This window comes from Thamnophis elegans, chromosome Z (assembly GCF_009769535.1).
Source record: "Thamnophis elegans isolate rThaEle1 chromosome Z, rThaEle1.pri, whole genome shotgun sequence".
Lineage (NCBI taxonomy): Eukaryota > Metazoa > Chordata > Lepidosauria > Squamata > Colubridae > Thamnophis > Thamnophis elegans.
Window position 1 is genome coordinate 86,529,375 of NC_045558.1, and position 16,034 is coordinate 86,545,408.

The 16,034-nt window shown below is 49.3% G+C and overlaps 2 long non-coding RNA genes across 8 annotated transcripts; both read left to right on the forward strand.

Annotated features, from left to right (window-relative positions):
• Positions 1–3: 3 nt before the first annotated feature.
• Positions 4–4,407, forward strand: LOC116521044. Of its 2 annotated transcripts, none has more exons than XR_004256893.1 (7): positions 4–45; positions 270–336; positions 444–507; positions 620–827; positions 935–998; positions 1,111–1,177; positions 3,891–4,407. It is a non-coding gene; the product is annotated as an uncharacterized LOC116521044 (long non-coding RNA). The 2 variants fall into 2 exon arrangements; XR_004256894.1 differs by having other exon boundaries at positions 766–827.
• Positions 4,408–7,108: 2,701 nt separating this feature from the next.
• Positions 7,109–14,916, forward strand: LOC116521041. 6 transcript variants are annotated; one of them, XR_004256886.1, is made up of 3 exons: positions 7,109–7,301; positions 10,333–11,093; positions 11,625–12,574. It is a non-coding gene; the product is annotated as an uncharacterized LOC116521041 (long non-coding RNA). The 6 variants fall into 6 exon arrangements; XR_004256885.1 differs by lacking the exon at positions 7,109–7,301 and adding an exon at positions 8,156–8,589; XR_004256887.1 differs by lacking the exon at positions 7,109–7,301 and adding an exon at positions 9,140–9,518.
• The last annotated feature ends 1,118 nt before the right edge of the window (positions 14,917–16,034 follow it).

Sequence of the window (16,034 nt, forward strand, 5' to 3'; positions counted from 1 at the left end):
AAATCTCACCGGCTCAAGGTTGACTCAGCCTTCCATCCTTCCGAGGTGAGTGAAGTGAGGACCCAGACTGTGGGGGCAATATGCTGACTCTGTAAATTGCTTAGACAGGGCTGAAAGCCCTATGAAGCAGTATATAAGTCTAACTGCTATTGCTATTGCTAGTAGCTGTTATTATTGCTGGGTGTGGTGTGGTGTGTATTGTTTTCAGCCTTCAAATAGGGAAGTGCAAGCAATTAATGTCTTGCTTTCGGTGTCTCTCCTTTGTGCAGATAGTTTGAGCAAGGTAGAGTAATAAGCTTGTGTGCAGAAGACCGGAAAGCCAGTGATCCTTACTCTGTAAGTAGCTGTCTTTAATGCTGCATGTGATCTGTGCTGTGTTCATCTTTGAGATAGTGAAGTGCAAGCAATTAAAGTCTTGCTTTCGGTGTCTGTCCTTTGTGCAGGTTGTTTGAGCAAAGTGATTAGGTGGTGTGCAGAAGACTGGCAAGCCAGTGAGATCCTTCCCCTGTAAGTAGCTGTCTTTATTGCTGGGTGTAGTGCGGTCTGTGCTGTGTTCATCCTAGTGATAGTGAAGTGCAAGCAATTAAAGTCTTGCTTTTGGTGTCTCTCCTTTGTGCAGATGATTTGAGCAAGGTAGAGTAATAAGGTTGTGTGCACAAGACTGGCAAGCCAGTGATCCTTCCTCTGTAAGGATGGTGTGGTCTGTTCTGTGTTCATCCTTGAGATGGTGAAGTGCAAACAATTAAAGTCTTGCTTTTTGTGAAGGTTGTTTGAGCAATGTGATGAGGTGGTGTGCTGAAGACATGGAAGCCAGTGATCCTTCCTCTGTAAGTAGTTGTCTTTTTTGCTGGGTCTGGTCTGTGCTGTGTTTCTCTTTGAGATAGTGAAGTGCAAGCAATTAAAGTCTTGCTTTCTATGTCTGTCCTTTATGCAGGGTGTGTGAGCAAAGTTATAAGGTGGTTTCCCGAAGACTGTCAAGCCAGTGAGATCCTTCGTCTGTAAGTTGCTGTCTCTATTGCTGGGTGTGGTGTGGTCTGTGCTGTGTTCATCCTTGAGATAGTGAAGTGCAAGCAATTAAAGTCTTTCTTTCTGTGTCTCTCCTTTGTGCAGGTTGTTTAAGCAAAGTAAAGTAATAAGATGGTTTGCAGAAGACCGGCAAGCCAATGATCCTTCCTCTGTAAGTAGCTGTCTTTATTACTGGGTATGGTGTGGTTTGTGCTGTGTTCATCCTTCAGATAGTGAAGTTCAAGCAATTAAAGTCTTTCTTTCTGTGTCTGTCCTTTGTGCTGGTTGTTTGGGCAAAATGATATGGTGGTGTGCAGAAGACTGTAAAGTCAGTGAGATCTTTCCTCTGTAAGCAGCTGTCTTTATCGCTGGATGTGGTCTGTGCTGTGTTCATCCTAGAGAAAGTGAAGTGCAAGCAATTGAAAGTCTTTTTTTCTCTTTCTGTCCTTTGTGCAGGTTGTTTGAGCAAAGTAATAAGGTTGTGTGCAGAAGACTAGCAAGTCAGTGATCCTTCCTCTCTAAGTAGCTATCTTTATTGCTGGTGTGGTGTGGTCTGTCCTGTGTTCATCCTTCAGATAGTGAACTCTAAGCAATTAAATTCTTGCTTTCTGTGTCTCTCCTTTGTGGTGCAACATGATGAGGTGGTGGTGCAGGAGACGCAAAAAGGACGGTCATTTTCCTTTTCTATTATTTTGTGTGCTGGTTTCATCTCAATGCAATATATGCAATGAAAGAATTCTGAAGCCCATTCATTGGAGTCCCTGATATAGAAGGCTGGCAAGAACAGTCATCTTCTGAAAGTATCTCTTTTATTGTTTTTGTACTTATTTTAATCTTATTGTAGTTCATCCATTGGGGCAAAGAATTCAGTGTTATCGTCTTGGCCACTACCCCCAGGTCACATGGCCGGCAAGCCACTCTCACCCAGTCACATGCCTTGTAAGCCACTCCCAACTGGTCACAGGGCCGGCAAGCCACTTCCAGCTGGTCACATGGCGGTACGCCACTCCCACTGGGTGACATGGCTGGCAAGCCACTCCCACCCAGTCACATGGCCAGCAAGCCACTCTCACAAAGGAGGCCACATCCACAGAGTAGGTTCCAATTTTGAAACCCACCAGTGGATTAGGGTAACAAGAACCCGAAGATTCGGAATTTTAATTGGAAGTGAAATTTGAAAATTTGGGGGTTAGATTTGTTCGATTTGGGCTGGGTGGAGGATTCACAATTTGGATTATAGTTTTAATTGGCATTTGGATTATATACTCAAACACAAAAAGCAAGATGAAGAAAATAACAGCATATTCATCATCAGCATGCTGTCTTGGTTTTTTTGGGGGGGTCCTTTTTGGGAACTTCAGCACCTATTTGGATTGCGGTAGCAAGACCCCGAAGATTCAGAATTGGAATTGGAATTTTAATATTTGGGGGTTGAATTTGTGCAATTTGGGCTGGTTGGAGGATTCAAAATTTGGAGTAGAGTAACAGGAACCCAAAGATTCAGAATTGGAATTGGAAGTGAAATTTGAAAATTTGGGGGTTGAAATTGTACAATTTGTCCTGGTGGGAATATTCACAATTTGGATTATAGTTTTAACTGGCATTTGGATTTTAAAATCAAACAAAAGAAGCAAGATGAAGAAAACAGCAGCATATTCATCATCATCATGATATGTTGGGTTTTTTGAGAGGGGGATTCCTTTTTGGATACCTCAATCCCTATTTGGATTAGGGTAACAAGAACCTGAAGATTCAGAATTGGAATTGGAATTTGAAAATTTGGGCCTGTTGGAGGAGAAAGAAGAAAGAAGCAAGGGCTTCACCCGCCTGGATCCTGCAAGGAAACCCCCGGCTAAGTGTTTTATGGCTGGCTGAAGTGTGCGGACATTTCCAACCAGACCACAGGAACTGCAGCAAAGGCGCTTGGTGGCTCCCATGGAACTTTGCAGCCTGGCGCTTGGTGGCTCTCGCGATGCAAAGTGCCCGTCTCCACAAGAAAGAAGCGAGGGCTTCTCCCGCCTGGCTCTTGCAAGGAAACCCCCGGCTAAGTATTTTATGGCTGGCTGAAATGGGCGGACGTTTCCAGCCAGACCACAGGATGGGCAGCAAAGGCGCTTGGTGGCTCCCGTGGCACTTTGCAGCCTGGCGCTTGGTGGCTCCCGCGATGCAAAGTGCCCGTCTCCACAAGAAAGAAGTGAGGGCTTCTCCCGCCTGGCTCTTGCAAGGATACCCCCGGCTAAGTATTTTATGGCTGGCTGAAATGCGCGGACATTTCCAGCCACCCACAGGGCAAACGGCTGCCCAGCTGCCGCCCGAGAGCAGCCCCCGGTGCCATTCTTGGCATGTTTTTCTCCAGGTACAGTGGAGATGGGAGGGGGACTAGGAGGGAAGGGGTCGCTCTTTGGGAGTCTATCTAGCCAGCAGCCCCGGGAGACACCCCTCCCAGAGAAGAATTGGGGCCACCAAATCTCCCACACCCACCCACCTTTGGGATGCAAGAGACGACAAGGCTCTTGTGTGGTCTCTTCTGACAAGAGCGAGCCTCCTCCTTCTCCCCCACTCCTCTCTCCTCTGAAGTGCGCCCTCCGAAATAACCCGCCCAATGTAAGCGTGCTCAACTGCAACAAGGCATGATTCGCTGCTCCCAGATCAGGAGGCGGGAGAATCAGTGCCTCCTTTGCATACAAAATTTTTTGCTTTTTAACCCTTGCTTACATTTTAAAAGGTGAAAAATTCCTTATGCAAGGGAGGCCCATAGTTCTCTCGCCTCCTCCTATAGTTAACACTAAGCAGACTCCAAGTCACTGTGACTTGGAGTCTGGTAGCAACTACCTTGGCTTTAATTATTTTTAAAAAATTCTTTAAAATTCTTTCCTTTTCCTCAGGAGACTGGTGAGGCCCCGCCTTCCACGCCTCTAGTGACTGCACGTCCCTGGATTAGGATAACAAGAACCCGAAGATTCAGAATTGGAATTGGAATTTGAAAATTTGGGGGGTGAATTTGTGAAATTTGGGACTGTTGGAAGAGAAAGAAGAAAGAAGCAAGGGCTTCACCCGCCTGGATCCTGCAAGGAAACCCCGGCTAAGTGTTTTATGGCTGGATGAAATGTGCGGACGGTTCCATCCAGACCACAGGGTCTGCAGCAAAGGCGCTTGGTGGCTCCCGTGGCACTTTAAAGCCTGGCACTTGGTGGCTCTCGCGATGCAAAGTGCCCGTCTCCACAAGAAAGAAGCGAGGGCTTCTCCCGCCTGGCTCTTGCAAGGAAATCCCTGGCTAAGTATTTTATGGCTGGCTGAAATGTGAGGACGTTTCCAGCCAGACCACAGGGTCTGCAGCAAAGGCGCTTGGTGGCTCCCGTGGCACTTTGCAGCCTGGCGCTTGGTGGCTCCCGCGATGCAAAGTGCCCGTCTCCACAAGAAAGAAGCGAGGGCTTCTCCCGCCTGGCTCTTGCAAGGAAACCCCCGGCTAAGTATTTTATGGCTGGTTGAAATGCGCGGACATTTCCAGCCACCCACAGGGCAAACGGCTGCCCAGCTGCTGCTCGAGAGCAGCCCCCGGTGCCATTCTTGGCATGTTTTTCTCCAGGTACAGTGGAGATGGGAGGGGGACTAGGAGGGAAGGGGTCGCTCTTTGGGAGTCTATCTAGCCAACAGCCCCGGGAGACACCCCCCCAGAGAAGATTTGGAGCCACCAAATCTCCCACACCCACCCACCTTTGGGATGCAAGAGACGGCAAGGCTCTTGTGTGGTCTCTTCTGACAAGAGCGAGCCTCCTCCTTCTCCCCCACTCCTCTCTCCTCTGAAGTGCGCCCTCCGAAATAACCCGCCCAATGTTAGCGTGCTCAACTGCAACAAGGCATGATTCGCTGCTCCCAGATCAGGAGGCGGGAGAATCAGTGCCTCCTTTGCATACAAAAATTTTTGCTTTTTAACCCTTGCTTAAATTTTAACAGGTGAAAAATTCCTTATGCAAAGGAGGCCCATAGTTCTCTCGCCTCCTCCTATAGTTAACACTAAGCAGACTCCAAGTCACTGTGACTTGGAGTCTGGTAGCAACTACCTTGGCTTTAATTATTTTTTAAAAATTCTTTAAAATTCTTTCCTTTTCCTCAGGAGACTGGTGAGGCCCCGCCTTCCCCGCCTCTAGTGACTGCATGTCCCTGGATTAGGATAACAATAACCCGAAGATTCAGAATTGGAATTGGAAGTGAAATTTGAAAATTTGGGGGTTGAATTTGTGCAATTTATTCTGGTGGGAAGATTCACAATTTGGATTATAGTTTTAACTGGCACATGGATTATAAAATCAAACACAAGAAGCAAGATGAAGAAAACAGCAGCATATTCATCATCATCATGATATGTTGGGTTTTTTGGGAGGGGGATTCCTTTTTGGGTACCTCAACGCCTATTTGGATTAGGGTAACAAGAACCTGAAGATTCAGAATTGGAATTGGAATTTGAAAATTTGGGGGTTGAATTTGTGAAATTTGGGCCTGTTGGAGGAGAAAGAAGAAAGAAGCGAGGGCTTCACCCGCCTGGATCCTGCAAGGAAACCCCGGCTAAGTGTTTTATGGCTGGATGAAATGTGGGACGGTTCCAGCCAGACCACAGGTTCTGCAGCAAAGGCGCTTGGTGGCTCCCGTGGCACTTTGCAGACTGGCGCTTGGTGGCTCCCGCGATGCAAAGTGCCCGTCTCCACAAGAAAGAAGCGAGGGCTTCTCCCGCCTGGCTCTTGCAAGGAAACCCCCGGCTAAGTATTTTATGGCTGGCTGAAATGGGCGGACGTTTCCAGCCAGACCACAGGATGGGCAGCAAAGGCGCTTGGTGGCTCCCGTGGCACTTTGCAGCCTGGCGCTTGGTGGCTCCCGCGATGCAAAGTGCCCGTCTCCACAAGAAAGAAGTGAGGGCTTCTCCCGCCTGGCTCTTGCAAGGATACCCCCGGCTAAGTATTTTATGGCTGGCTGAAATGCGCGGACATTTCCAGCCACCCACAGGGCAAACGGCTGCCCAGCTGCCGCCCGAGAGCAGCCCCCGGTGCCATTCTTGGCATGTTTTTCTCCAGGTACAGTGGAGATGGGAGGGGGACTAGGAGGGAAGGGGTCGCTCTTTGGGAGTCTATCTAGCCAGCAGCCCCGGGAGACACCCCTCCCAGAGAAGAATTGGGGCCACCAAATCTCCCACACCCACCCACCTTTGGGATGCAAGAGACGACAAGGCTCTTGTGTGGTCTCTTCTGACAAGAGCGAGCCTCCTCCTTCTCCCCCACTCCTCTCTCCTCTGAAGTGCGCCCTCCGAAATAACCCGCCCAATGTAAGCGTGCTCAACTGCAACAAGGCATGATTCGCTGCTCCCAGATCAGGAGGCGGGAGAATCAGTGCCTCCTTTGCATACAAAATTTTTTGCTTTTTAACCCTTGCTTACATTTTAAAAGGTGAAAAATTCCTTATGCAAGGGAGGCCCATAGTTCTCTCGCCTCCTCCTATAGTTAACACTAAGCAGACTCCAAGTCACTGTGACTTGGAGTCTGGTAGCAACTACCTTGGCTTTAATTATTTTTAAAAAATTCTTTAAAATTCTTTCCTTTTCCTCAGGAGACTGGTGAGGCCCCGCCTTCCACGCCTCTAGTGACTGCACGTCCCTGGATTAGGATAACAAGAACCCGAAGATTCAGAATTGGAATTGGAATTTGAAAATTTGGGGGGTGAATTTGTGAAATTTGGGACTGTTGGAAGAGAAAGAAGAAAGAAGCAAGGGCTTCACCCGCCTGGATCCTGCAAGGAAACCCCGGCTAAGTGTTTTATGGCTGGATGAAATGTGCGGACGGTTCCATCCAGACCACAGGGTCTGCAGCAAAGGCGCTTGGTGGCTCCCGTGGCACTTTAAAGCCTGGCACTTGGTGGCTCTCGCGATGCAAAGTGCCCGTCTCCACAAGAAAGAAGCGAGGGCTTCTCCCGCCTGGCTCTTGCAAGGAAATCCCTGGCTAAGTATTTTATGGCTGGCTGAAATGTGAGGACGTTTCCAGCCAGACCACAGGGTCTGCAGCAAAGGCGCTTGGTGGCTCCCGTGGCACTTTGCAGCCTGGCGCTTGGTGGCTCCCGCGATGCAAAGTGCCCGTCTCCACAAGAAAGAAGCGAGGGCTTCTCCCGCCTGGCTCTTGCAAGGAAACCCCCGGCTAAGTATTTTATGGCTGGTTGAAATGCGCGGACATTTCCAGCCACCCACAGGGCAAACGGCTGCCCAGCTGCTGCTCGAGAGCAGCCCCCGGTGCCATTCTTGGCATGTTTTTCTCCAGGTACAGTGGAGATGGGAGGGGGACTAGGAGGGAAGGGGTCGCTCTTTGGGAGTCTATCTAGCCAACAGCCCCGGGAGACACCCCCCCAGAGAAGATTTGGAGCCACCAAATCTCCCACACCCACCCACCTTTGGGATGCAAGAGACGGCAAGGCTCTTGTGTGGTCTCTTCTGACAAGAGCGAGCCTCCTCCTTCTCCCCCACTCCTCTCTCCTCTGAAGTGCGCCCTCCGAAATAACCCGCCCAATGTTAGCGTGCTCAACTGCAACAAGGCATGATTCGCTGCTCCCAGATCAGGAGGCGGGAGAATCAGTGCCTCCTTTGCATACAAAAATTTTTGCTTTTTAACCCTTGCTTAAATTTTAACAGGTGAAAAATTCCTTATGCAAAGGAGGCCCATAGTTCTCTCGCCTCCTCCTATAGTTAACACTAAGCAGACTCCAAGTCACTGTGACTTGGAGTCTGGTAGCAACTACCTTGGCTTTAATTATTTTTTAAAAATTCTTTAAAATTCTTTCCTTTTCCTCAGGAGACTGGTGAGGCCCCGCCTTCCCCGCCTCTAGTGACTGCATGTCCCTGGATTAGGATAACAATAACCCGAAGATTCAGAATTGGAATTGGAAGTGAAATTTGAAAATTTGGGGGTTGAATTTGTGCAATTTATTCTGGTGGGAAGATTCACAATTTGGATTATAGTTTTAACTGGCACATGGATTATAAAATCAAACACAAGAAGCAAGATGAAGAAAACAGCAGCATATTCATCATCATCATGATATGTTGGGTTTTTTGGGAGGGGGATTCCTTTTTGGGTACCTCAACGCCTATTTGGATTAGGGTAACAAGAACCTGAAGATTCAGAATTGGAATTGGAATTTGAAAATTTGGGGGTTGAATTTGTGAAATTTGGGCCTGTTGGAGGAGAAAGAAGAAAGAAGCGAGGGCTTCACCCGCCTGGATCCTGCAAGGAAACCCCGGCTAAGTGTTTTATGGCTGGATGAAATGTGGGACGGTTCCAGCCAGACCACAGGTTCTGCAGCAAAGGCGCTTGGTGGCTCCCGTGGCACTTTGCAGACTGGCGCTTGGTGGCTCCCGCGATGCAAAGTGCCCGTCTCCACAAGAAAGAAGCGAGGGCTTCTCCCGCCTGGCTCTTGCAAGGAAACCCCCGGCTAAGTATTTTATGGCTGGTTGAAATGCGCGGACATTTCCAGCCACCCACAGGGCAAACGGCTGCCCAGCTGCTGCTCGAGAGCAGCCCCCGGTGCCATTCTTGGCATGTTTTTCTCCAGGTACAGTGGAGATGGGAGGGGGACTAGGAGGGAAGGGGTCGCTCTTTGGGAGTCTATCTCGCCAGCAGCTCCGGGAGACACCCCCCCCAGAGAAGAATTGGGGCCAACAAATCTCCCACACGCACCCACCTTTGGGATGCAAGAGACAACAAGGCTCTTGTGTGGTCTCTTCTGACAAGAGCGAGCCACTCCTCTCTCCTCTGAAGTGCGCCCTCCGAAATAACCCGCCCAATGTAAGCGTGCTCAACTGCAACAAGGCATGATTCGCTGCTCCCAGATCAGGAGGCAGGAGAATCAGTGCCTCCTTTGCATACAAAATTTTTTGCTATTTAACCCTTGCTTAAATTTTAAAAGGTGAAAAATTCCTTATGCAAAGGAGGCCCATAGTTCTCTCGCCTCCTCCTATAGTTAACACTAAGCAGACTCCAAGTCACTGTGACTTAGAGTCTGGTAGCAACTACCTTGGCTTTAATTATTTTTAAAAAATTCTTTAAAATTCTTTCCTTTTCCTCAGGAGACTGGTGAGGCCCCGCCTTCCACGCCTCTACTGACTGCACGTCCCTGGATAAGGATAACAAGAACCCGAAGATTCAGAATTGGAATTGGAATTTGAAAATTTGGGGGGTGAATTTGTGAAATTTGGGCCTCTTGGAGGAGAAAGAAGAAAGAAGCAAGGGCTTCACCCGCCTGGATCCTGCAAGGACACCCCGGCTAAGTGTTTTATGGCTGGATGAAATGTGCGGACGGTTCCAGCCAGACCACAGGGTCTGCAGCAAAGGCGCTTGGTGGCTCCCGTGGCACTTTGCAGACTGGCGCTTAGTGGCTCTCGCGATGCAAAGTGCCAGTCTCCACAAGAAAGAAGCGAGTGCTTCTCCCGGCTGGCTCTTGCAAGGAAACCCCCGGCAAAGTATTTTATGGCTGGCTGAAATGTGAGGACGTTTCCAGGCAGACCACAGGGTGTGCAGCAAAGGCGCTTGGTGGCTCCCGTGGCACTTTGCATCCTGGCGCTTGGTGGCTCCCGCGATGCAAAGTGCCCGTCTGCACAAGAAAGAAGTGAGGGCTTCTCCCGCCTGGCTCTTGCAAGGAAACCCCCGGCTAAGTATTTTATGGCTGGCTGAAATGCGCAAACATTTCTAGCCACCCACCGGGCAAACGGCTGCCCAGCTGCCGCCCGAGAGCAGCCCCCGTTGCCATTCTTGGCATGTTTTTCTCCAGGTACAGTGGAGATGGGAGGGGGACTAGGAGGGAAGGGGTCATTCTTTGGGAGTCTATCTAGCCATCAGCCCCGGGAGACACACCCCCAGAGAAGAATTATGGCCACCAAATCTCCCACACCCACCCACCTTTGGGATGCAAGAGACGACAAGGCTCTTGTGTGGTCTCTTCTGACAAGAGCGAGCCTCCTCCTTCTCCCCCACTCCTCTCTCCTCTGAAGTGCGTCCTCCGAAATAACCCGCCCAATGTAAGAGTGCTCAACTGCAACAAGGCATGATTCGCGGCTCCCAGATCAGGAGGCGGGAGAATCAGTGCCTCCTTTGCATGCAAAATTTTTTGCTTTTTAACCCTTGCTTAAATTTTAAAAGGTGAAAAATTCCTTATGCAAAGGAGGCCCATAGTTCTCTCGCATCCCCCTATAGTTAACAGTAAGCAGACTCCAAGTCACAGTGACTTGGAGTCTGGTAGCAACTACCTTGGCTTTAATTATTTTTAAAAAATTCTTTAAAATTCTTTCCTTTTCCTCAGGAGACTGGTGAGGCCCCGCCTTCCCCGCCTCTAGTGACTGCATGTCCCTGGATTAGGATAACAAGAACCCGAAGATTCAGAATTGGAATTGGAAGTGAAATTTGAAAATTTGGGGGTTGAATTTGTGCAATTTGTCCTGGTGGGAAGATTCACAATTTGGATTATAGTTTTAACTGGCACATGGATTATAAAATCAAACACAAGAAGCAAGATGAAGAAAACAGCAGCATATTCATTGTCATCATGATATGTTGGGTTTTTTGGGAGGGGGATTCCTTTTTGGGTACCTCAACCCCTATTTGGATTAGGGTAACAAGAACCCGAAGATTCAGAATTGGAATTGGAATTTGAAAATTTGGGGGTTGAATTTGTGAAATTTGGGCCTGTTGGAGGAGAAAGAAGAAAGAAGCAAGGGCTTCACCCGCCTGGATCCTGCAAGGAAACCCCGGCTAAGTGTTTTATGGCTGGATTAAATGTGCGGACGGTTCTAGCCAGACCACAGGATCTGCAGCAAAGGCGCTTGGTGGCTCCCGTGGCACTTTGCAGCCTGGCGCTTGGTGGCTCTCGCGATGCAAAGTGCCCGTCTCCACAAGAAAGAAGCGAGGGCTTCTCCCGCCTGGCTCTTGCAAGGAAACCCCCGGCTTAGTATTTTATGGCTGGCTGAAATGCGCGGACATTTCCAGCCACCCACAGGGCAAACGGCTGCCCAGCTGCCGCCCGAGAGCAGCTCCCGGTGCCATTCTTGGCATGTTTTTCTCCAGGTACAGTGGACATGAAAGGGGGACTAGGAGGGAAGGGGTCGCTCTTCGGGAGTCTATCTAGCCAGCAGCCCCGGGAGACACACCCCCACCCGAGAAGAATTGGGGCCACCAAATCTCCCACACCCACCCACCTTTGGGATGCAAGAGACGGCAAGGCTCTTGTGTGGTCTCTTCTGACAAGAGCGAGCCTCCTCCTTCTCCCCTACTCCTCTCTCCTCTGAAGTGCGCCCTCCGAAGTAACCCGCCCAATGTAAGCGTGCTCAACTGCAACAAGGCATGATTCGCTGCTCCCAGAACAGGAGGCGGGAGAATCAGTGCCTCTTTTGCATACAAATTTTTTTGCTTTTTAACCCTTGCTTTAATTTTGAAAGGTGAAAAATTCCTTATGCAAAGGAGGCCCATAGTTCTCTTGCCTCCTCCTATAGTTAACACTAAGCAGACTCCAAGTCACTGTGACTTGGAGTCTGGTAGCAACTACCTTGGCTTTAATTATTTTAAAAAAATTCCTTAAAATTCTTTCCTTTTCCTCAGGAGACTGGTGAGGCCCCGCCTCCCCCACCTCTAGTGACTGCACGTCCCTGGATTAGGGTAACAAGAACCCGAAGATTCAGAATTGGAATTGGAATTTAAACATTTGGCGGTTGAATTTGTGAAATTTGGGCCTGTTGGAGGAGAAAGAAGAAAGAAGCAAGGGCTTCACCCGCCTGGATCCTGCAAGGAAACCCCCAGCTAAGTGTTTTATGGCTGGGTGAAATGTGAGGATGTTTCCAGCCAGACCACAGGGTCTGCAGCAAAGGCGCTTGGTGGCTCTATTGGCACTTTGCAGCCTGGCGCTTGGTGGCTCTCGCGATGCAAAGTGCCCGTCTCCACAAGAAAGAAGCGAGGGCTTCTCCCGCCTGGCTCTTGCAAGGAAACCCCGGCTAAGTATTTTATGGCTGGCTGAAATGGGCGGAAGTTTCCAGCCAGACCACAGGATCTGCAGCAAAGGCGCTTGGTGGCTCCCTTGGCACTTTGCAGCCTGGCGCTTGGTGGCTCCCGCGATGCAAAGTGCCCGTCTCCACAAGAAAGGAGCGAGGGCTTCTCCCGCCTGGCTCTTGCAATTAAACCCCCGGCTAAGTATTTTATGGCTGGCTGAAATGCGCGGACATTTCCAGCCACCCACAGGGCAAACGGCTGCCCAGCTGCCGCTCGAGAGCAGCCCCCGATGCCATTCTTGGCATGTTTTTCTCCAGGTACAGTGGAGATGGGAGGGGGACTAGGAGGGAAGGGGTCGCTCTTTGGGAGTCTATCTAGCCAGCAGCCCCGGGAGACACCCCCCCCAGAGAAGAATTGGGGCCACCAAATCTCCCACACCCACCCACCTTTGGGATGCAAGAGACGACAAGGCTCTTGTGTGGTCTCTTCTGACAAGAGCGAGCCTCCTCCTTCTCCCCCACTCCTCTCTCCTCTGAAGTGCGTCCTCTGAAATAACCCGCCCAATGTAAGAGTGCTCAACTGCAACAAGGCATGATTCGCGGCTCCCAGATCAGGAGGCGGGAGAATCAGTGCCTCCTTTGCATGCAAATTTTTTTGCTTTTTAACCCTTGGTTAAATTTTAAAAGGTGAAAAATTCCTTATGCAAAGGAGGCCCATAGTTCTCTCGCCTCCTCCTATAGTTAACAGTAAGCAGACTCCAAGTCACTGTGACTTGGAGTCTGGTAGCAACTACCTTGGCTTTAATTATTTTTAAAAAATTCTTTAAAATTCTTTCCTTTTCCTCAGGAGACTGGTGAGGCCCCGCCTTCCCCGCCTCTAGTGACTGCATGTCCCTGGATTAGGATAACAAGAACCCGAAGATTCAGAATTGGAATTGGAAGTGAAATTTGAAAATTTGGGGGTTGAATTTGTGCAATTTGTCCTGGTGGGAAGATTCACAATTTGGATTATAGTTTTAACTGGCACATGGATTATAAAATCAAACACAAGAAGCAAGATGAAGAAAACAGCAGCATATTCATTGTCATCATGATATGTTGGGTTTTTTGGGAGGGGGATTCCTTTTTGGGTACCTCAACCCCTATTTGGATTAGGGTAACAAGAACCCGAAGATTCAGAATTGGAATTGGAATTTGAAAATTTGGGGGTTGAATTTGTGAAATTTGGGCCTGTTGGAAGAGAAAGAAGAAAGAAGCAAGGGCTTCACCCGCCTGGATCCTGCAAGGAAACCCCCGGCTAAGTGTTTTATGGCTGGGTGAAATGTGAGGACGTTTCCAGCCAGACCACAGGGTCTGCAGCAAAGGCGCTTGGTGGCTCCCGTGGCACTTTGCAGCCTGGCGCTTGGTGGCTCCCGCGATGCAAAGTGCCCGTCTCCACAAGAAAGAAGCGAGGGCTTCTCCCGCCTGGCTCTTGCAAGGAAACCCCCGGTTAAGTATTTTATGGCTGGCTGAAATGCGCGGACATTTCCAGCCACCCACAGGGCAAATGGCTGCCCAGCTGCCGCCCAATAGCAGCCCCCGGTGCCATTCTTGGCATGTTTTTATCCAGGTTCAGTGGAGATGGGAGGGGGACTAGGAGGGAAGGGGTCATTCTTTGGGAGTCTATCTAGCCAGCAGCCCCGGGAGACACCCCCCCCCAGAGAAGAATTGGGGCCACCAAATCTCCCACACCCACCCACCTTTGCATGCAAGAGACGGCAACCCTCTTGTGTGGTCTCTTCTGACAAGAGCGAGCCTCCTCCTTCTCCCCCACTCATCTCTCCTCTGAAGTGTGTCCTCCGAAATAACCCGCCCAATGTAAGAGTGCTCAACTGCAACAAGGCATGATTCGCGGCTCCCAGATCAGGAGGCGGGAGAATCAGTGCCTCCTTTGCATACAATTTTTTTTGCTTTTTAACCCTTGCTTAAATTTTAAAAGGTGAAAAATTCCTTATGCAAAGGAGGCCCATACTTCTCTCGCCTCCTCCTATAGTTAACAGTAAGCAAACTCCAAGTCACTCTGACTTGGAGTCTGGTAGCAACTACCTTGGCTTTAATTATTTTAAAAAAATTCTTTAAAATTCTTTCCTTTTCCTCAGGAGACTGGTGAGGCCCCGCCTTCCCCGCCTCTAGTGATTGCATGTCCCTGGATTAGGATAACAAGAACCCGAAGATTCAGAATTGGAATTGGAAGTGAAATTTTAAAATTTGGGGGTTGAATTTGTGCAATTTGTCCTGGTGGGAAGATTCACAATTTGGATTATAGTTTTAACTGGCACATGGATTATAAAATCAAACACAAGAAGCAAAATGAAGAAAACAGCAGCATATTCATTGTCATCATGATATGTTGGGTTTTTTGGGAGGGGGATTCCTTTTTGGGTACCTCAACCCCTATTTGGATTAGGGTAACAAGAACCCGAAGATTCAGAATTGGAATTGGAATTGAGAAAATTTGGGGGTTGAATTTGTGAAATTTGGGCCTGTTGGAGGAGAAAGAAGAAAGAAGCAAGGGCTTCACCCGCCTGGATCCTGCAAGGAAACCCCGGCTAAGTGTTTTATGGCTGGATTAAATGTGCGGACGGTTCTAGCCAGACCACAGGATCTGCAGCAAAGGCGCTTGGTGGCTCCCGTGGCACTTTGCAGCCTGGCGCTTGGTGGCTCTCGCGATGCAAAGTGCCCATCTCCACAAGAAAGAAGCGAGGGCTTCTCCCGCCTGGCTCTTGCAAGGAAACCCCGGCTAAGTATTTTATGGCTGGCTGAAATGGGCGGACGTTTCCAGCCAGACCACAGGATCTGCAGCAAAGGCGCTTGGTGGCTCCCGTGGCACTTTGCAGCCTGGCGCTTGGTGGCTCCCGCGATGCAAAGTGCCCGTCTCCACAAGAAAGAAGCGAGGGCTTCTCCCGCCTGGCTCTTGCAAGGAAACCCCCAGCTAAGTATTTTATGGCTGGCTGAAATGCGCGGACATTTCCAGCCACCCACAGGGCAAACGGCTGCCCAGCTGCCGCTCGAGAGCAGCCCCCGATGCCATTCTTGGCATGTTTTTCTCCAGGTACAGTGGAGATGGGAGGGGGACTAGGAGGGAAGGGGTCACTCTTTGCGAGTCTATCTAGCCAGACACACCCCCCAGAGAAGAATTGGGGCCACCAAATCTCCCACACCCACCCACCTTTGGGATGCAAGAGACGACAAGGCTCTTGTGTGGTCTCTTCTGACAAGAGCGAGCCTCCTCCTTCTCCCCCACTCCTCTCTCCTCTGAAGTGCGTCCTCCGAAATAACCCGCCCACTGTAAGAGTGCTCAACTGCAACAAGGCATGATTCGCGGCTCCCAGATCAGGAGGCGGGAGAATCAGTGCCTCCTTTGCATGCAAATTTTTTTGGTTTTTAACCCTTGGTTAAATTTTAAAAGGTGAAAAATTCCTTATGCAAAGGAGGCCCATAGTTCTCTCGCCTCCTCCTATAGTTAACAGTAAGCAGACTCCAAGTCACAGTGACTTGGAGTCTGGTAGCAACTACCTTGGCTTTAATTATTTTTTAAAAATTCTTTAAAATTCTTTCCTTTTCCTCAGGAGACTGGTGAGGCCCCGCCTTCCCCGCCTCTAGTGACTGCATGTCCCTGGATTAGGATAACAAGAACCCGAAGATTCAGAATTGGAAATGGAAGTGAAATTTGACAATTTGGGGGTTGAATTTGTGCAATTTGTCCTGGTGGGAAGATTCACAATTTGGATTATAGTTTTAACTGGCACATGGATTATAAAATCAAACACAAGAAGCAAGATGAAGAAAACAGCAGCATATTCATTGTCATCATGATATGTTGGGTTTTTTGGGAGGGGGATTCCTTTTGGGGTACCTCAACCCCTATTTGGATTAGGGTAACAAGAACCCGAAGATTCAGAATTGGAATTGGAATTTGAAAATTTGGGGGTTGAATTTGTGAAATTTGGGCCTGTTGGAAGAGAAAGAAGAAAGAAGCAAGGGCTTC